This window comes from Cervus elaphus, chromosome 30 (genome assembly GCF_910594005.1).
Source record: "Cervus elaphus chromosome 30, mCerEla1.1, whole genome shotgun sequence".
Classification (NCBI taxonomy): Eukaryota; Metazoa; Chordata; class Mammalia; order Artiodactyla; family Cervidae; genus Cervus; species Cervus elaphus.
Genome location: NC_057844.1, coordinates 66962415 through 66984006, shown reverse-complemented (window position 1 = coordinate 66984006; position 21592 = coordinate 66962415).

Sequence of the window (21592 nt, the reverse complement as noted above, 5' to 3'; positions counted from 1 at the left end):
GTCCCCATGATAAATGAAACTATGAAATTTTCCTGAAAGTTATTAACTCTGTATTAAAGATAATTTCATTCACAACCATCTCAATGTTGTTATCTGAAGACAGGTAGTAACCTTTGTAGATAAAAATGCTGTGACAAAATCACTTCTTCCTACCGTGAACAAACGAACTATAAATTTGATAACACAGCTCATCTTATGTATAGATGTGGCTTGTTGGATGTTTTTTTGGATTTATTTAAGAGTTTCTTGTTTGTTTTGTTTTCTTTTTAAGCCAGTCTTAAAAAAAAAAAAACACACATTATTTATTTCTTTATTATTTGGCTGCTCCATGCCTTAGTTGTGGCATGCGGGATCAAGTTCCCTGACCAGAGATGGAACCTAACCCTGCATTGGGAGGGCGGAGTCTCAGCCACTGGACCACTAGGGAAGTCCCAAAGCCAGTCTTTTTAAAACTTGGATTGCCTTATCTAACTTCTTAGCAAGTAAACTACTTTTTTTTTTTTCTTCTAAATGCTTTTCTCAGAGCAAATGTCTCCTTAAAGATGGACTCAGTGTTAGAAAAATTAAAAAAAAAAATTCAATAGAGTTTCAGGCAAATTGAAACGGGTTTAGCTGCTCCTCAGCATGTGGGATCTACCTGGACCAGGGAATTGATCCCATGTCTCCTGCATTGGTAGGCAGATTCTTTATCACTGAGCCACCTGGGAAACCCCTGAGCTGAAACCCCTGAAACGTTTAAACCATATTAAATATCTCCTAAAGTATTGGAGATAATCTCACCCAATAGCAATGATGTTTACATTCCCTAATTGGATTTAATGCTAAGGGATTTTAATATTAAATCCATAAACTATATCTACATTTGAACGATCTGACCTCTTATGCTAGGAATAATTATTAACAGAAAAGTTTGGTTTTGTTCCTTTTTTAACAAAATGAAGGCCTGATTTATTGACTAGGTTTAGCTGTTGAGAAGGCAGGAACGAAATACTGGTAGAGGGTGCATAGAAACATCTCCCTTGTGAGCATTTTCTTATTTCAGAATGGCAAACTGCTCCTAGAAAAATGTAGTCAAGTTCCTGTTTATTCCGCATCTAATTCTGTTAGTGTCTCCTCAATCAGTGTCCATCTTTCAGGTTCTCTCTCACGTTTTGCCTCTTCATGAAGCCTCTCCCCCATAGATTAAGCTGCAATGGATTGCTCCCCTTTTGGTCCCTATGCACTCTGCACTCTGCACTGGGCGTGTGATTCTGTCCCATCTTGAAAGTCTCCATGTTCTAGCGGGAAAATGTGAGTTTTATTGAGGAGTGGTCTCTGAAAGAAGTCATCTGACCGGGAATGGCTGGAAGGATGTGAGCTGATTCCCTGAGAGGCTGGAGGAGTGCTGGGCTGGAAGAAGGAAAGGAAAAGGGCAAAGACAACAGAAAAAAACCTGGCAGGCTGGAGGGGTGGGGGTGGGGGTGGTGTAGTCACTCGGTCGTGTCCAACTTTATGTGACCCGCATGGACTGTAGGCTCCTCTGTCCATGGAAGTTCTGCAGTAGGGGATGTCAAATCCTCTCCCTAGCGGAGGTGGGGGTGGAGAGACAGACGTTGGGACGGCTGATCTCGCCCCTACAAGCGGGGAACACTTAGAAGAGGGTTGTTATCTCAGACCTTGAGAGAAACTTCAGGAGAGCCAGAAAGCAACTTTATTCCTTTTACATCTGAGTTCTCAGCTGCATTCATGGTAACAGTGGAGTGCTTCAACCAACCTGGCTGAAGGACCTGAATTGCGAGTCACTGCAACAGTTTATGGTTTATCGCCTTGAACTCTCACATTGTAAAAACAGACGGTTCATCAAAGTCATGTGCATTTTCGGCCGCAGTGGATGCAGCTGAGGAATGCGGTCCAGCAAGAGGCAGAGGAGAAGGCTGAAACCACAGGTGGGTACCGCAGCTCTGCGGATACACGTGGTGGGAGCTGCCTGGGCCTGAGCTCTGACTCCACCTATTGGCTGTGAAATGTTCATAGGTTCTGGAACCCTTCTCAGTTTCGGCTGGCTCACCTGTAAAATAGAGGGAAAAATAAATACTTATTATATAGGGTCATGAGAGAATTGAATGAAATACTCCAGGAAGTGCTCCTGTGACACTGGGCATAGAGTTAGCGCTCAGTTGGCGCCCCCTGCTGGCCGCTCTCTTCCTTCAGGAATGGGTTCAAGCGTCAGCTCCTGCCGGTTTCCCCGGAAAATCTTCGGGGTTTTTCCAAGTGGTACTTCCCGCACCTTATCTGTTTATCCATCTAGAAAATATTTCCTGACTGGCTGCTATCATCTCCTTAAGATGTCCATCCATGTGCAAAGCAGAGACCACGCAGCAGGTGCTCAATGCAGATTTATCCAATGAATGAGTACATTTCCCTTTTCATCCTCCTGGCAGCGGTGATGGTGGCTCATCAGTATATTATAGCCTCTGGCTGTACTTGTTTTTATTTTGTTCTCTAACAAGAGAGCAAACTCTTTTGAAGGTCTGGGCCGGGATTCCTATTCCTTTTCTTTCTTTTTTTTTTTCTTCAATGTTTATTTGCTTATTAATTATTTGGCTGTTCTGGGTCTTAGTTGCAGCTCGTGGGGTCCTTGCTCCTCCTTGTGGCATAAGGGATCTTTAGTTTCATCATGCAGGACCTAGTTCCTTGACCAGGGATGGAACCCAGGCCCCCTGCATTGGGAGCATGGAGTCTTAGTCACTAGACTACCTGGGAAGTCCCCCTATTGTTTTTCTGTGCCTTAGGTCACCCAGCCTTGTGTCAGAAACATTCTAGGTTCTCAAGAAATGCTTCTTGACATCTATTGATTTGACAGTGGGTAACTCTTTCAGAAAGACTAGAAAGGGTTTGTGGTTGATTTAAAATTATGGATGCATTTTAGTGTTTTCCTTTGGTTTATGTATTAAATATTTTTTCACTTGTATCATTTTAGGAAAGGAAGAAAAAGAAACCTTTTTCAGAATTCCATGGATGGAGGGGTCTGGAGGGCTGTGGTCCCTGGGATCACAAAGAGTCACGAGTGAGCGACTAACACTAAACCTTCTTCAACACAGGAAAGCAAGAAACTGGGCCTCTGTGTTAGTGTCCAGAAAGAGAATGCGGTTGTCTTGGCCTCACAGACAAGTTTAGGCATTTTGGGACCAGGATCTGCCGGGGCACTGACCTGCATTAATGTAGGTCACAAACCCGTGAGGGAGGGTCACAGCCACACATTACATGGTTGCCGTTCAATAAATGTCTTAACAACAACAGTAACTTTCCATCTTTCAAGTTCTTTAAGATATACTGACTGCTATTTTTAAATGGAAGATTTACATAGTTTTCTAGATAAATAGAAAACTACACAAATCTTCATCAACAGAGGATGAGATGGTTGGATGGCACCACTGACTCAATGGACATGAGTCTGAACAAGCTGCAGGAGTTGGTGAAGGACAGGGAAGCCTGGCAGGCTGCAGTCCATGGGGTCACAAAGAGTCGGACACGACTGAGTGACTGAACAACCACTATATAAACAGGTTTTAGAAAACCTTCCAGATGTAATGGAGATTAAGAGCTAAATAAAGGTTTTGTGACCCAAGAAATATAAAGAAAGCAAACAATCCAGCACAATAGAAACATGTCTTAATAATGAAAACGTTTTGCTTAATCTGCTAATGACTAGCTCATTCATTCTTGCCAGTTATGAGGCTTCGCAGGTGTTGGCCTTCAGTGGAAGTGCTGGGGAGGTCCCCTTTGAAAAGCAGCTCCCGGATGTCACAGGCGCTGACAACTCCCAGGACTTGATTCTGTCCAGTGTCAATGTGAAATCATTTGGTCCAGGCCTTCTGGTACTTGGCTATTTTCAGAATTAGACCTGTCAGCCTTGGATCCTAGACCTTATATCTGCCATTGTATCTGCCTTGTAGCTGCTGTTGGTCCTTGGTAGCTGCCATATTTCTGTGCACATACTTTGACCTGCTGGGCCTTAAATAAAGGGCACACTTTCTATAGCTGTAGAAGGATTTTGTGTTACTTACTAGCTTCCGAGCTGGTCCTTAATACTGTTTTGGAAGCATAGCCCAACTTTTCCCAGGTTGAGAGTTATATTGTTTCTAGCTAACACCTCTTTGGGCTGTCTGTTGAGGAGCTGAATTGACTTCAGTTTTCCATAGAGGCTCTGTGCTCTATGGAAGGTATTTTCCATTGAAGAGGGCAATCTAAGCTAGCCTGTGCCATCTTAAAGTACTGATATGTTATTAGCACTTATTTACAGTTCACCTGGGCTCCTCTGGTGGTTCAGATGGTAAAGAATCCACCTGCAATGCGGGAAATGTGGGTTTGATTCCTGGGTTAGGAAGATCCCCTGGAGGAGGGCATGGCAACCCACTCCAGTATTCTTGTCTGGAGAATTCCATGGACAGAGGAGCCTGGCAGGCTTGAGTTCATGGGGTCTCAAAGAGTTGGACATGACTATGTGACACACACACACCACACACACACACACACACACACACACACACACACACACACACACAATTCGCCCTGCCAAAACAACCTGTGGGTACAGATAGGGTCATGGTATTGGTAATAACTCAAAGTTTTTACCCCAATTCATAGTCTTTTGCCCCAACTATTTATTGAAGAACTCAGCAATCAGAAAGAATCTTGCCTACCTGCCTGGGGGTGTTTCATATATTTTCAGAAAAAAAAATCTTGGATTGCTGGACGCCACCATTGGAAATCTGGTCTACCAGGCTTCTCTCGTCTCCTGCTTGGCCTCATGGGTTCTGCCGTAGTTCCACGGGGCCCTGACATGGATACATTCGTGTTGTCAGGGTGCTGAGCATTTCTATGTTCTGTGGGGGAGACCTGCCTAGGGATTCCAGTTCTGCTAGTGCTGTGGTATAAAATACCCCCCTGGGAGTAGAATGGAAGTGTGCCATCATCTCACATTTAGGACTGGGCTGGACCCCTTGATGGCAGGGATTACTGACACCCAGAATGATGGGCCTTGTTCAGAACCCCAGCTGGATGCTATTAAATCCTGACTGTGAGATGCGGTCTGACACAGAGCATGAATTCTGGTGCCAGGCTCTAGTCTGGCTTTGACTTCTGGCTTTGCCACTGACCCTGTGGGAATCATTATATTTCAGTTTCCTCACCTTAAAATGGGGATGATAATAGTATTTCCCTAATAGGATTGTTGTGATCATTTAATTGCTAATGTATGTAACAGATATATACATGCATGCATGCATGCTAAATCGCTTCAGTTGTGTCCAACTCTGTGTGACCCTATGGACAGCAGCCCACCAGGCTCCTCTGTCCACGGGATTCTCCAGGCAAGAGTACTGCACTGGGTCGCCATTTCCTTCTCTAGATATATACATGACCATGTGTAAAGTAGATAGCTAGTGGGAAGTTGTTGTATAACACGGACAGCTCACCCTAGTGCTCTGTGATGACTTAGAGGGGTGAGATGTGGGGGTGGGAAGGAGGTTCAAGAGACAGGTACTATGTGTATACTTATGACTGATTTACATTGTTGTATGGCAGAAACTTGAACTCCGGGGGTTGGCGATGGACAGGGAGGCCTGATGTGCTGCAGTCCATGGGGTTGCAAAGAGTTGGACATGACTGAGAGACTGAACTGAACTGGCACAAACTGGCACAACTATCCCCCAATTAAAAATAACATAAAAAAAATAACATCATCCTCCAATTAAAAATATATATATAAAAAAAACAGAAGCTGGCACATGAAAAGATCTAAAATGGTATTTGCTATATGACTATGTCAAATATTTGTAGTATAAAAATATTTTCATCTTTTTTTGTAGTTTATTTATTTTTTAATGGAAGGATAATTGCTTTACTGAATTTTGTTGTTTTCTGTCAAACATCAACAAGAATCAGCCATAGGTACACCCGTGTACCTGTGTCCCCTCCCTCCCACCTCCCTCTCCATCCCACCCCTCTAGGTTGTTATAGAGCCCCTGTTTGGGTTCCCTGAGACATACAGCAAACTCCCATTGGCTATCTATTTTACATACCGTAATGTAAGTCTCCATGTTACTCTCTCCACACATCTCACCCTCTCCTTCTTCCTGCTGCCCACCGTCCCCCGCCCCCATTGTCCATCAGTCTGTTCTCTATGTCTGTTTCTCCACTGCTGCCCTGCAAATAATTTCATCAGTACCATCTTTCTAGATTCCATATATATGCATCAGTATATGATATTTATATTTCTCTTTCTGACTTACTTCACTCTGTACAATAAGCTCTAGGTTCATCCACCTCATTAAAACTGACAAATGCCTTCCTTTCTATGGCTGAGTGATATTCTCTCATCTTCTCGATAATTTAGTACAGAGAGACAAATGGGATGAATTTATTAAAAGGAAAGGTATTTTTCATGTTCTCAGCCATTTGGAGGTCTCTGAAGTTGTGTTTAACATAACACACTTCACTTTGGCACCACCTCCTGCAAAGGTGAAGGGAACGCTTCCTGCCCCGGCAATGAGGCTGAAGTGACAGAGGTAGGTCCCTCTGTGATGTGAGGGAGGGTCTAGGGTGAGACGGGAAGTAATGGCGAAACCGAGGAAAGGAGCCTGTATTAGTTTTCTGGGGCTGTCCCACCAACATCCCCTAATCTTGGTGACTATCGTCTTATGGTTCTGAAGGCTAAAAGTCCAAGATCATGGTGTGGGCAGTGCTGGCTCTCTCTCAGGGCTCTGAGGGTGAACGTGTTCAGTGCCTCTTGCCTTGTTTTGGTGGTTTGCTGGCGCCTTTGTGTGTAGAAGCAGTACCTTGATCTCTGTCATCTTCACGCAGGGTTCTCTCTGTGTGTGTCTCTGTCCAACCATCCCCTTTTTATAAGGACACCAGTCATACTGGGTGAGGGCCCACTTGAATGACCTCATTTTTACTTAACTGTTATATCTTCCCAGGTGGCTCAGTGGGAAAGAATCCTCCTGTGATGCAGGAGACACGTGTTCAATCCCTGGATTGGGAAGATCTCCTGGAGAAGGGAATGGCAACTCACTCCAGTGTTCTTGCCTGGAAATTCCCATGGACAGAGGAGCCTGGAGGGCTCCAGGCTAGGCGGTCACAAAGAATTGGACACGACTTAGCGACTAAACAACAAACAACAAAAGATTACATCTACAGCAACCCTATTTCCAAACGGGATCACATTCTGAGATACTGGAGTTAGGACTTTATTTTTGGGGAATACAACTCAACCCTTAATGAAACCCTGCTGGCATTTTCTGGAAACAGCCACTGAAGATGAACCAGGAGAAGATTCTATTATTTCTTTGGTAGGGAGAAAGGAACCAGCTCTGCCCAGGAGCTTAAATTGGAGCAGAATCTTCCTTTTTTCATGGAAGGTGATAGGACCATGTAGCCAGCAAAGTGATGCTGGCTAAGGTTGTCTTATCCCACCTCAGTGCCCAGGACTCTGAGCCCATGTGTCTGAGGGTCCCAGGGCCACTGGCGAATGGCCCTGGTGAGCGTCTGAGCTGACCCAGGATGGCTGAGAGCTGGTGGAGGCTGACGGCTGGCCCCAGTCCTGGATTCCCTGCAGCCTCACACCCTCTCATGTGGAGCAGACAGAAGCCATACCCATAGCGTCTAGCTGGCATCCCACCATGCTTTGTGCAGTGACGCTTTTCCTTGCTGAGCCCTCTGAAGATGCTGCCACCCACTGAACTTCCAGGGCCTCTAAGGAGCTTTGCTGGGTTCACTGCAGCTTCTGAGAGAAGTGAGCCGCCAGTAGTTCTTGGTCACAGGTTCCAACCGCCTCAGCCCCAGTCACACCGGTTTTGAGTTTTGCTCCAGAAGGTCTTTCTTGGATAGAACAGTCTGGAAGGAGATCATCTTGTCCTCAAGTAAAGGGGGAGGGGGTCAGCTCATTCTCTTGTTGTTGTTGTTCGGTCGCTAAGTTGTGTCCAACTCTTTGCAATCCCATGGACTGCAGCACGCCATTTTACTGAATTTAAATCCACAGATAGATCCGCACCTCCTTTTTCTTTTTCCTTATCCCATTCTTCCCAAGTGATTTCCAGCTATTGTATATACACCTTGTACACACTAGAGCTGGATCCATGAGACACTAGTGTTATCAAATCACTCTGATTTGGGCTTGAGGGAAATGAAAAATGATTTTTTAATACTGAAGTTTTTAGAACACTTATCTGGAAAAGTAAAATAAGGTGGGGTCATTTCTGCCCAGCTAAAGGAGCAGGAAAATCTACGGAAGAGGAGGGGACGGGCTATTGTGTGTGTTTGTGGCAGAGCCAAGGGGTTCCGCTGCAGGGGGGTCAATACAGAAGAAGGAACTGATCCCTTCTCTGAGGCCAGCGGTGAATGTGTGTCTGCTCACAAGGGGGCTGCTTGGAAATGGCCTAGTTGTAAAACCTCCTTGGGGGCCTGGCCGGTGTGTGTGTGTGTGTGTGTGGGGTGGTTGTGATGATGGAACCTTTAACAAAGGAACTGTTGTTTTGCTTCCTCAAGGAATTGGCCGGCCCTTGTAGAAGCGGTAATATTAATACATTCACTTTGAAGTTGGAAAGCTAAGATCCTCCACTCCTGGCTATGTGGTCACAGGTGACTACACTTGGGGGGCAAATAGAGGTCATGGAAAAGATCTTGTAGCTCCTCTCTGCTCCCTCCAAGGTGCAAAACATGTATTCTGGACTAGGGACCTTTACACACCCCTCACCATGGGGCAGGTTGACCAGTTGACTGCAGCTCAGCCTTAATCAGGAAAAATAGGGACTCTGTTCAGAAGGTCAGAGTTGAGTCCCAGCTCTGCCAGTGACTGTGTGGCAATGTAATCTTTGCTAAGATGTCTGATTTCTTTGCACTCATCTATGAAACGTAAGATAATGCCTGCCACCCAGGATTGTTGTGAGCTGCAGATAAAATCGCTCATGTGCAAATGAAATTGCGTGTGTTGACATACCCTGCCAGCTAGAAAGCACCTCTATATAGGTGATGGTTGGCACTGTGTGTTATTATGCTTTTATTATTTAGCACTGAATTTACAATGGGTCTATCAAGGAATAATAGCAATGGATAAGCAAAATGTCATATATCCATGCAACAGTATTCTTCAGCCGTAAAAAGAAATAAGTCCTGATATATGCTATAGTGTGAATGAACCTGAAAAACATTATGCTAAGTAAAAGCAATCATTTACCAAAAGACTACATATTATGTGATTCAGTTCATATGACACGTCCAAAATAGTCAACTCTATAGAGACAGAAAGTAGATTAGTGTTTGCCTAAGGCTGGGAGGAAAAGAGGGTGATAGCTAGTGGGTATGGGGATTTGTATAGCAAAGAAAATGTCCTAAAGTTGATTGTGGCAATGGTTGTGTAACTTGGTGAATGTGCTAAAGATGGAAAGTTGGGCACTTTCAATGAGTTCACTGTATGGCATGGGAATTATATCTCAATAAAGTTGTTACCTGAAAAACAAATAGCAGCAGTTGGAATTACCCAAGTGTTCTGAATGTGAAACGGTATCTTTCTGTTTTTGGACTCATTAAAAGCTATCTGGGTTCCTCTATTGACCATATAGACGCTAACCTTGATAAGCACTTGCCTGAAATGCCAGGCTCTCTGTTTCATCCTCACTACACAAGTTTTGGTCCCCAGTTTAGACATAAAGTGAAAATTGAAAGTAAAGTCGTTCAGTCGTGTCCGACTCTTTGTGACCCCATGGACTGTAGCCTGTACCAGGCTTCTCCGTCCATGGGATTTTCCAGACAAGAGTACTGGAGTGGGTTGCCATTTCCTTCTCCAGGGGATCTTCCTGACCCAGGGATCGAACCCAGGTCTTCCACCTTGCAGGCAGACGCTTTACCCTTTGAGCCATTTTTCAATCATTTAGTCATATGAGGACAAATAAAGCTCAGAGAGCCTAAGCAACTGGCCCTAGATCACAGAGCTAGTGAGTCACCACATTGGAGTTTAAAGGAAGGTAGATTCTACAGCCTCCATCCTACCCTTCACCTCCCCTCATCTTCCTTGAGAGCATATGTTGCAAGGTTTGGGACTCTATTTTGCCTCTGTAGGCTTTCCACTGAATTTAGATGGCTATGGCTAGTCCTACTTAAATATACACCATGTAATTTGCTATCATGGAGAAAAGAAAAAGCAGAGTCTAACTCTTTCAGGGAACAGTTATTCAAAGAAAGCATAAACTCAGCAGTAGCAACTCCATCTGTCTTTGCTGCCGGACATATCTTTGACCTTGAGATCATTCCAGGAAGGAGTGCATTTCTCAGTCTTCTCTTCCCCTTCCTAGAAAGCCAGAGTTTCAGATATTATTTAAAGCCTATGGGGGCTTCCCTGGTGGCTCAATGGTAAAGAATTCGCCTGCCAATGCAAGCGACACGGGTTTGATCTCCGGCCGGGAAAGATCCTACACTCCAAGGAGCAACTAAGTCTGAGGGTCACAACTCACAAGCCTGTGCTCTAGAGTCTGGGAGCCAGAACTACTGCGCCCACGTGCTGCAACTACTGAAGGCTGTGCCCTACGGCCCACAATCTGCAACAAGAGAAGTCACTGCGGTGAGAAGACCATGCCCCACAGCACACACAGCGATGAAGACCCAGCACAGCCAAAAATAAACAAATAAAATTATATTTCAAAAAGCCTACGTGTGTATCTATTTACAGTGGAAATAAAAAGGGGGTCAGTTAGGTCTATTAACTGGGGAATCACTTAACATTTTAGTAAGATTTGGGGACCCAATGTGGTTTTGTGATGTAACCTGTTGTGAATACGGAAGGCATTCCTCAAGGCATCTACCATTCCCGACACTCCAGATTATATTCCCCTTTGACGCTGGGTCAAGGCAGTTTCCAGCACGGTGGCAGGCCTTACCACCAGAATAGATTAATTTTGTCATTACCCTTTCTCAATTTCTGCCTTTGACCAGAAAAAAAAGAGGTTAATTGTGTGCTATTTCTCAGGAGAATGAGGTATCAGCATTTTCATTCCTGATATTTTATGAATTGTGGGCAGCTAATTAAAACTTAAAGATTAGAGGAGCTATTTTGGCTAAGAGGCCTTTTGCAGGATTGTGAAATGGAGAGAACAAAGGGTTGTCTTTTCTTTTTATTCCGACAGCTTAAATGAAACTTCAGGCTGAAATAGAGCCCTGAATTGTTTTACACACCGAGTATTCATTGTATTGATTCTAATTTTAATTTTGCGATGAGTGGTGCAGCATCTGAAAGCTGTTGAGGGGTGAACACTGAGATTGTTGGGCATGTTAAGCAGCAGGATTTGTGTCTGGAGGCTCCGTGTGACCCTTCTTGACTTCTGAGAGACATCTTAAAGTCAGATAGGAACCACTTACAGATTCTATTAGATGTCCGTAATTGCCATCTGAGAACTCAATAGGAATTTAGATCTCTTCTGTTCTCCCTCATAGTTAACAGTTTGAGTTGCTCTTTGGCTGATTAATGGATCTGCCACAAGTGTCGGATTTTTCTTGGTTCCTTTGCTACCTGGTTGGCGTTCAGGCTGTTCCATCTGTTTGAACACCACTGACATCACCGAGACCCACATCCTTCGGGATGTGAATCAAGGAAGCCGCTTGCCCCTACGCTGTGTGTACATGTGTTGCTCAGTTGCTCAGTTGTGTCCAACTCTTTGTGATCCCATGGACTATAGCCCGCCAGGCTCCTTTGTCCATGGGATTTTTCCAGCAAAAATACTGAAGTGAGTTGTCATTTTCTACTCCAGGGGATCTTTCCAACCCAGAGATGGAACCTGGGTCTCTTTCATTTCCTGCATTAGTAAATTCTTTACCACTGCGCCACCTGGGAAGTGAAGCCCCTACCCTACTTTGTGCAAAATAGAAAAAGCACGTCTTCAGTGGATGCAGTCCCCACAGACACTGTCCCCACTGACATAGCTTGGAAAGTCAAGTGTGGGTGGATTTTAGTTACTAGCTACCTCCTGAATATGTTTCTTTGAGCAGGGCAGAAACCATGCAACAGATTACAGTGGCCATGATTCAAATGACTCTTCCTTAAATTCCTTAGCCATGTGTCTCAATATGCTTCTTGATGTAAAATAATTTCTCTCTATGATGGGATCAGATTAGATGAGACGGAACAAGTGTCCAGATGTGAACTCCTTAGATGCAAGACCAGGCTGTGCTCAGTTTTTGTATCTCAGATCTCCTAGTTTTTCCCTCTATCTAAGTTAAATATGCAGCCACTAGGGCTAAGAATTCACCAGATAGAATGATGAGGGGGCAAGGGAGAAAGGACTTTCCATCCAATCAGAGGCATATGAGCAAAGACCCTGAAGCTCAAAGGAATTTGGTGCATTCTAAGAACTGAAATAATATGGAAGCTTAGAGATTAAGGAGAACCATGGGGCAAGAAGAAACTGCAGGGAGGGGAAGAGGACAAATCATGATGGGGGGCGGGAGCCTTTGAGTCCCTGCTAAGTATTTGTAACTTTATCCTACAAGTGGAATCTATCCTGATAATTCAGTTTAAGCATAGACATGAGATGGTCGGACTTGTCTCCTAAGCAACGACTGTGATCATCAAAGACGAACCACTGGAGGGGAGCAGGAGAGGCTGCAGGAGATCCATGCAGAGGCCCCAGTTCAGGCAACAGATCATCTTGAGTGGAACGTGGGCACTGGTGGAAAGTGGGGAAAAGCAAACAGTTTTGAGAAAGCTTGAGAAATTGAAATCTACAGGACTTGGTGATGGACTGACCAAGGGCACGAGAGGAGAAAAGCATCGAGGATGACTCCTGGGTTTCCGGCATGAGATGCTGGACAGTATGAGTGCCACATCCTGAGCTGTGGAACCCTGAGAAGTGGGTTTGGAGAGTGAGATCCCGAGATCAGTTGTGGATGCATTGGATTTAAAATGCACGTGTGTCTTCCAGGTTGAGTCGGCAGTTATTAATAGATACATAGGCTCTGGCATGTGACTGGTGGGAAGTAGCATGGAAGACCCAGTTGAGGCTCACACCAACAATTTTTAGTGGCATCAGTCTGCCTGGTTGAATGATTTTTCTGCAATGACACTTAGTTTTTCAGGTGCTGGTGCAGAGACGGTCAATGGTTAGGTTAATGTAGTTGTTGCTGTTCAGACACTCAGTTGTGTCTAACTCTTTGCGACCCCCTGGCCTGCAGCATGCCAGGCTTCCTTCTCCTTCACCATCTCTCAGGGCTTGCTCAAACTCATGTCCATTGAGTCGGTGATGCCCTGGCCTGCAGGATGCCAGGCTTCCTTCTCCTTCACCATCTCTCAGGGCTTGCTCAAACTCATGTCCATTGAGTCGGTGATGCCATCCAACCTCTGTTGTCCCCTTCTCCTGCCTTCAATCTTTCCCAACATCAGGGTCTTTCCCCATGAGCCAGTTCTTCGCATTATGTAGCTGAAGTATTGGAGTTTCAGCTTCAGCATCAGTCCTTCCAGTGAATATTCAGGATTGATTTCCTTTAGGATTGACTGGTTGATCTTCTTGCAGTTCACGGGACTCTCAAGAGTCTGTTCCAACACCACAGTTCAAAAGCATCAATTCTTTGGTGCTCAGCCTTCTTTATGGTCTAACTTCTACATGCATACATGAAGAAAGTGAAAGTGTTAGCTGCTCAGTCATGACTGCTCTTTGCGACCTCATGGACTGAATCCTGTCAGGCTCCTCTGTCCATGGAATTCTCCAGGCAAGAATACTGGAGTGAATTGCCATGCCCTCCTCCAGGGGATCTCCCCAACCCAGGGATCGAACTCTGGTCTCCTGCATTGCAGACAGATACTTTACTGTTTGAGCCCCTAGGGAAGTCCACAGGAAAAAACATAGATTTGACCAGATGGACCTTTGTTGGCAAAGTAATGTCTCTGCTTTTTAATATGCTGTCTAGGTTGGTCATAACTTTCCTTCCAAGGAGCAAGTGTCTTTCATGGCTGCAGTCACCATGTACAATGATTTTGGAGCCCAAGAAAATAAAATCTGTCAACAGTTTCCATTGTTTCCCCATCTACTTGCCATGAAGTGATGGGACCAGATGCCATGATCTTTGTTTTTTGAATGTTGAGTTTTAAGCCAGCTTTTTCACTCTCCTGTTTCACTTTCATCAAGAGGCTCTTTAGTTCCTCCTCACTTTCTGCCATAAGGGTGGTGTCATTTGCATATCTGAGGTTATTAATATTTCTCCTGGCAATCTTGATTCCAGCCTGTGCTTCATCCACAATGTAGGGTGAAGAGTAAGTCAGCTGGCTGTGGACAGAGAGAAAAGCAAGGGGATTTGGGGTATTTGCAATATTATACTGGTGTAAAATGGAATTTAGAGTGGATGGGGAGGAAAGAGAAGACAAAAAGAAAGTGGAGAGGGCACAGGGAAAGCCAGTGAGTCAAGGATCTGGTGGTCCCGTAAGACTAATGTAGCATCAGGTGGCAAATAGCCATACCAAACATAATTAGATGACGTTTACAGGTTCCAGGGCTTAGAACCTATTATCCTTGGGTGCATTTTTCAGCCTACTACAGAGTACTTCCACAAGGAATTAGGAAGAATGGGAAGTTGTGGTCACAGAGTTGGTTATTTACATGTTTTCATGACTTCACCTCCAGAATTACAGAGTTGTTGTTTTTGGAAGCAATACAGGCTCAGGTGATGAGAAAGGCAAGAACAGGACCATGAGGGTGGTGGCTAAGCTAGAGAAAAGGAGGAGTTTATTGGAGATGAGGTTGAGGAGATTGGAGCCTGGATACCAGATGGATGTTCACACAGACCTTGAAGTCACTTTGGACGATGGCTAGAAAGGCAGTGGTCAATTTCCAGGTCCACAGAGAATGAGGAAATACAATTGTAAGTCAGAAAAGTACAGAACAAGAGGAGATATTGGAGTGTGGAATAAAAGTCAAAGAGCAGAAGAGAAATTGTCTGAAAGCTGTTTCCAACATACATCATTCTCTTTAATCCCCTATTTCAGCGCTTACCCTCTTGTGATTTTGCAAATGATCACATTTTGGGCAGAAGCATTAGAAGCTACATAATTAGTATGCCTTGACATTTATTTGCCACAGTTAATCTCTGTATAAACTTTGTTTTTTAGCACACACTTTTGATATTGGTTTATTTTGTCTTTCTTTGAATGATTTCATAAATTGGTTGGTATCAACTTGGATTGCTTTTAAAGATTTATTCTTTTGAAAAGTTTTTTGTTCTCCCCATTGCAAATGACACCAGCCATGAAATCTTGAGCACAAAGAAGCATTGCTTAGTTCCCTTCACTTGAATCATGTGCTTTTCATCAGGCATATTTCTTTTCTGGGGGCAGTTATAGGAGGGTTCAAATTTAATGTGGAAAATAATCAACTCAGTTTGTACCTCAAGCCCAATTCTGTCAGTTTTCCTCTCCACCCACCCACACTCGACCATCATCTCTTCCTCCTTTGGGCTAATCTGGGCTAACAGTACCTGCCAAGGACTCTAAATCAGCACATCCCTGTCCATACATAGGCCTGGTTAATAGGAGGCCTGGGAGCTGCTGGGACCAATGGAATCTGGTCTCCAAGTCCTGGTCTGAGAGATGAGGGTATTGGCATGGTTACAGTGGGTGGCCAGCATCCAGGAACTTAGGTCGCTGTGTGTGTGTTAGTTGCTCTGTCGTGTCCCACTTTTTGCAATCCCATGGTCTGTCTACGGAATTCTCCAGGCAAGAGTGCTGGAGTGAGTTGCCATCGCTTTCTCCAGGGGATCTTCCCAACCCAGGGATCGAATCCAGGTCTCCTGCATTGCAGGCAGATTCTTTACCATCTGAGCTACCAGGGAAGCCCTGGGTCACTGCAAATCACTGCCTTATTTCCAAGCCACCGTAGATGGGACCCTACTGTTTCTTTTTCCTCTCTACAGTGTCTCTCGGAAAGGTCATTTTCTTCAGGCCCACGACTCTCACATCTGTCCTTGAGTTCAGAGCTCTGTCTTGTGTCCTGGATGCATAGACTAAACATCCCACCAGAAGGTCACACAGCACATCCTGACCCAGCTTTCCCTTCCCCAGCCAGCTTCCCAGGTGAGCACGGGTTACCATGCTGTCTATGTAGCTGCGGGCCATTTCTTAGGCACCCCCTGCAGGCTGAGCCCAGGCTCTCCTGAAGTTCCTGAGATTCAAAGTAGCTCCTCTTCTGGGTAGCAGCTCTAGAGCTTCCTAGCGTCACTGATAGCCATTCTTGAGATTTCATAAGCCTCTACTTCCTTGTATTCAGGGCTTCCCCGGTGGCTCAGCGGTAAAGAATCCGCTTGCTGATGCCAGAGAGGCAAGAGACTTGGGTTCAACCCCTGGGTTGGAAAGGTCCCCTGAAAAAGGAAATGGCAACTCCCTCTAGTATTTTTGCCTCAGAAATCCTGTGGACAGAGGAGCCAGGTGGGCTACAGACCATGGGGCCGCAAAGAGTTGGACATGACTTAGCGACTAAACAACAACTATAGATTAGAGAGGACCTGGGGAGACTGCTAAGAAGAAGAAAGAAGAAGTGAAGTCGCTCAGTCATTTCCGACTCTTTGCAATCCCGTGGACTGTAGCCTACCAGGCTCCTCCATCCATGGGGTTCTCCAGGCAAGAATACTGGAGTGGGTTGCCATTTCCTTCTCCAGAGGAGACTGTTAAGAGCCTATTAAAAGCATGGTGTCCTTGATATGGGAGACGACATAACAACTGAGAAGAGACACTTTTATAGCTTAGATATAAAGTCCTGCACATGTTCAATTGTTGGTGGGAGTTTGAAAGACCACGAGGTCCAATCTTAGAATGCCAAGTAGGGTTTTCTATTTTTAAACTTTTAATTTTGAAATAAAAATTTTTGGCTTCACTGGGTCTTCATTGCTGCACAGGGGCTTTCTTTAGTTGTGGTGAGTGGTGGCTACTCTTCATTGTGGTTCTTGGACTTCTCATTTTGGTGGTGTCTCTTGTTGTGGAGCACAAGCTCTAGGCCCTTGGCCTTCAGCAAGTTGTGGCACATGGGCCCAGTTATTCCTTGACATGTGGGATCTTTCCAGGCCAGGGATCGAATATATGTCCCCTGTATTGGCAGGTGGATTCTCAATAAATGGACCACCAAGGAAGTCCTTTGAAATAACTTTAGTTTTGTAGAAGAGTTTCAAAAAAGAGTAGAAAGACTTCTGGAGTGGCTTACCCTTATGTGACTATCTTATATAGCCGTAGGAGAATGATCAAAACTAGGGAATTTACATTGATACAATATTAACAATTCTAGAGACCTTATTTGAAATTTACCAGTATTCCCTTTACTGACTTATCCCACAGGACATTTAGTTGTCTTGTCTCTTTAATCTCATCTGGGACAATCCTCAGTCTGTCTTTGTCCTTCATGACTTTGACATTTTTGAAGAATGTTTATTTTCCAGATAAAGAATCCAAGACCCAGAGAGCACCATACAGTAAGGTAATAGTAAAAACTCTCAATGTGTATCTCTCTTATTTTCTTTTTCATAAAGAGATTAAAGTTAGGCAAGAATTTTTGGCAAGAATACCATCTGAGTAATCCTGTACCCTTCTCAGTGCATGATATCAGAAGGTACAAGATATTGGTATGTTTTATTCTTACCCTGGTGAAGCTATTTAATAAATTTGATCACTTAATTAATGCAGTAGCTTATGTGTGTCTCGTTTGTTTTCTCCTTTACAATAAATAAATACCTTCTAGGAAGCTACTTTGAGTTTATGCAAATACACTACCTTTCATCATGCAACAGCTGCTATCAGTTCAGTTCAGTTCAGTTCAGTTGCTCAGTCGTGTCCGACTCTTTGTGACCCCATGAACCGCAGCACGCCAAGCCTGCCTGTCCATCACCAACTCCCGGAGTCCACCCAAACCCATGTCCATTGAGTCAGTGATGCCATCCAACCATCTCATCCTCTGTTGTCCCCTTCTCCTCCTGCCCCCAATCCTCCCAGCATCAGGGTCTTTTCCAATGAGTCAGATCTTCGCATCAGGTGGCCAAAGTATTGGAGCTTCAGCCTCAACATCAGTCCTTCTAATGAACACCCAGGACTGATCTCCTTTAGGATGGACTGGTTGGATCTCCTTGCAGTCCAAGGGACTCTCAAGAGTCTTCTCCAACACCACAGTTCAAAAGCATCAATTCTTCGGCACTCATTTATAGTCCAACTCTCACATTCATACATGACCACTGGATAAACCATAGCCTTGACTAGATGGACCTTTGTTGACGAAGTAATATCTCTGCTTTTTAATATGCTGTCTAGGTTGGTCATAACTTTCCTTCCAAGGAGCAAGCGTCTTTTAATTTCATGGCTGCAATCACCATCTGCAGTGATTTTGGAGCCCGGAAAAATAAAAGTCTGACACTGTTTCCACTGTTTCCCCATCTATTTCCCATGAAGTGATGGGACCAGATGCCATGATCTTAGTTTTCTGAATGTTGAGCTTTAAGCCAACTTTTTCACTCTCCTCTTTCACTTTCATCAAGAGGCTCTTTAGTTCTTCACTTTCTGCCATAAGGTTTATGTCATCTGCATATCAGAGGTTATTGATATTTCTCCCAGCAATCTTGATTCTAGCTTGTGCTTCCTCATGCGTTTCTCATGATGTACTCTGCATATAAGTTAAATAAGCAGGGTGACAATATACAGCCTTGACATACTCCTTTTCCTACTTGGAACCAATCTGTTGTCCCATGTCCAGTTCTAACTGTTGCTTCCTGACCTGCATACAGATTTCTCAAGAAGTAAGTCATGTGGTCTGGTATTCCCATCTCTTTCAGAATTTTCCACAGTTTATTGTGATCCACACAGTCAAAGTCTTTGGCATAGTCAGTAAAGCAGAAATAGATGTTTTTCTGGAAATCTCTTGCTTTTTCAATGACCCAGTGGATGTTGGCAATTTGATCTCTGGTTCCTCTGCCTTTTCTAAAACCAGCTTGAACATCTGGAAGTTCATGGTTCACATATTGATGAAGCCTGGCTTGGAGAATTTTAAGCATCACTTTACTAGCGTGTGAGATGAGTGCAATTGTGCAGTAGTTTGAGCATTCTTTGGCATTGCCTTTCTTTGGGATTGGAATGAAAACTGACCTTTTCCAGTCCTGTGGCCATTGCTGAGTTTTCCAAATTTGCTGACATATTGAGTGCAGCACTTTCACAGCATCATCTTTCAGGATTTCAAATAGCTCAACTGGAATTCCATCACCTCTACTAGCTTTGTTTGTAGTGCTACTTTCTAAGGCCCACTTGATTTCACCTTCCAGGATGTCTGGCTCTAGGTGAGTGATCACACCACCGTGATTGTCTGGGTTGTGAAGATCTTTTTTGTATAGTTCTTCTGTGTATTCTTGCCACCCCTTCTTAATATTTTCTGCTTCTGTTAGGTCCACACCATTTCTGTCCTTTATCGAGCCCGTCTTTGCATGAAATGTTCCCTTGGTATCTCTAATTTTCTTGAAGAGATCTCTAGTCCTTCCCATTCTGTTGTTTTCCTCTATTTTTTTGCATTGATCGCTGAGGAAGGCTTTCTTATCTCTCCTTGGTATTCTTTGGAACTCTGCATTCAAATGCTATGGAATTTGTCTAATAGTTGCTTTCTATTTACATCATTCTTTCTACATTTATGAATCAAACTCTATGGTCTCTCTCATGCTATTTATTTATTTGGACTCATGAATATTTATTTACTCTGTGGGTTATAATGCATTACTATTATAATTTATTGTCTGGCTTAACTTGTTCTGATTTTGACCACGGGGGCTCCTTTTATCTGTTTCTTGTGTCCTTTTGACATACCACATTATTTTTTTTGAGCACTTTTTCACTTTCTGGCACCGCAAAATTTTTCAGGCTCTGCTTTTGTTTTTTCCTGCCCCAACCCTGGAATCCACTATTTTCCTAAGAACTTGGGTTCCTACCTGCAGTAAAGCTTCTAAGCTCACTCTGAGAAGCAAACAGAAACAGAATAGTGCTTTTGAAACAGTCTGAAGCATTGAAAATAGAGTGTAAAATTAGATGATTTTGGCTGACAATTAATTACATTAGCCAAACACGAGTGTCATATTCTATGAAAGTAGCAAAGATCACACCATCTTACAGTAGCATCTTTTAATTTTATATCTTGTAAATTGGGCTTGGATTAGGATAGCCTAATGTTTTATTTTTTGCTTTCACTCTGATAAATGAGCTCATCAATAAAGACCACACAAACAAGATGGAAAGAAAATATTTACGTCACTTATGCATAATCGACACCACTCATTTTACAGATAAGAGACAAATGTGTAGTTCATCAATAACTCTAGTGGTTATGAAAACCAGGGTCTCCAATCGACAATTGTGCGAACAATTTAAAAAAAAGAGAAAAAAAAAAGGATATACCTGTATTTGTTTCTTAGGGCTGTTGTAACAAATGACCACAAGCTGGGTGGCTTGTAACAACAGAAATCTATTTTCTTACAGTTGTGGAGGCTAGCCGTCTGAAAGCAAAGTGTAAGCAGACTGCACTCCTTCTAGAGGCTCCAGGGAAGAGTCCCTCCTCATCTCTCAGCTTCTGGTGGCTGCAGCCTCCTCCTTCACAACCTATTTCCTTCTGGAGCTAAGTGCATTGGCTGCTTCCTGACAGTTTGTCTCAGGGCTTTTGTAATGCTGTTCCCTTGGGAATGCTTGGGCTTCCCTGGTGGCTTAGATAGTAAAGAATCTGCCTGCAATGCAGGAGACCCAGGCTCAATCCCTGGACTGGGAAGATTCCCTGGAGAAGGGAATGGCCACCCCATCCAGTATTCTTGCCTGGAAAATCCCATGGACAGAGGAGCCTGGTGGGCTACAGTCCACAGGGTCATGAAGAGTTAGACATGACAGAGCGCCTAACACTTTCACTTTTCACTTCTGTATGGTTGGCACACTCTTCCTCCCTCTCTACCCTCTGGTTTGGTTTGGTTTGTATTCCCCCAGTCTTGCATTTTCTCTGTCTCAATGTGCGCATGTGCGCGGGGCGCAGGCGCCGTGACTCTTTTCTCGCTTATTACGGTGATGCTCTGCTGCCAGTGCCTGGCACGTAGCTGGTGCTTAGCAAACAAGTTTTTCAATGAACAAATCAATAAGGAAGGAAAGAAGCAAGGAAGGGCAGACGGAGGGTAGGAAGGTCAAGTAGGTGTACTAACTTATTTGCTAACAACCCTATCAGCTAGGTCTTACCAAGAGCATCTCCTGTCTATTGATGGTGAAAATAGAGGTTCAGAGAGATGCACATGCCCAACTGCTTTCAAATCTTTCTGGAACAATTACTTAGAAAGAAAGAAGCTAAAAATGCCTTGTGCAAAGGTGGCCACGGTAGAAAAGTTGGGAAAGATAGCCACCGCATGTTACTGGCGTTATCTCTGAATGGTGGGTTGTGCTCTTCTGTTTCGTTCTTCTTGTTTATCTAAATGATTTTTAAAACAAAAGTATATTTAAAAAGTGAAGACTGGCTGTGTTTTGGACTGGGGCACAGAGGGGTCGAATCTTCCCCTACAGAAAGAGTGAACGTCTGAAACTCAGGATGGACCAGGGTCGTAA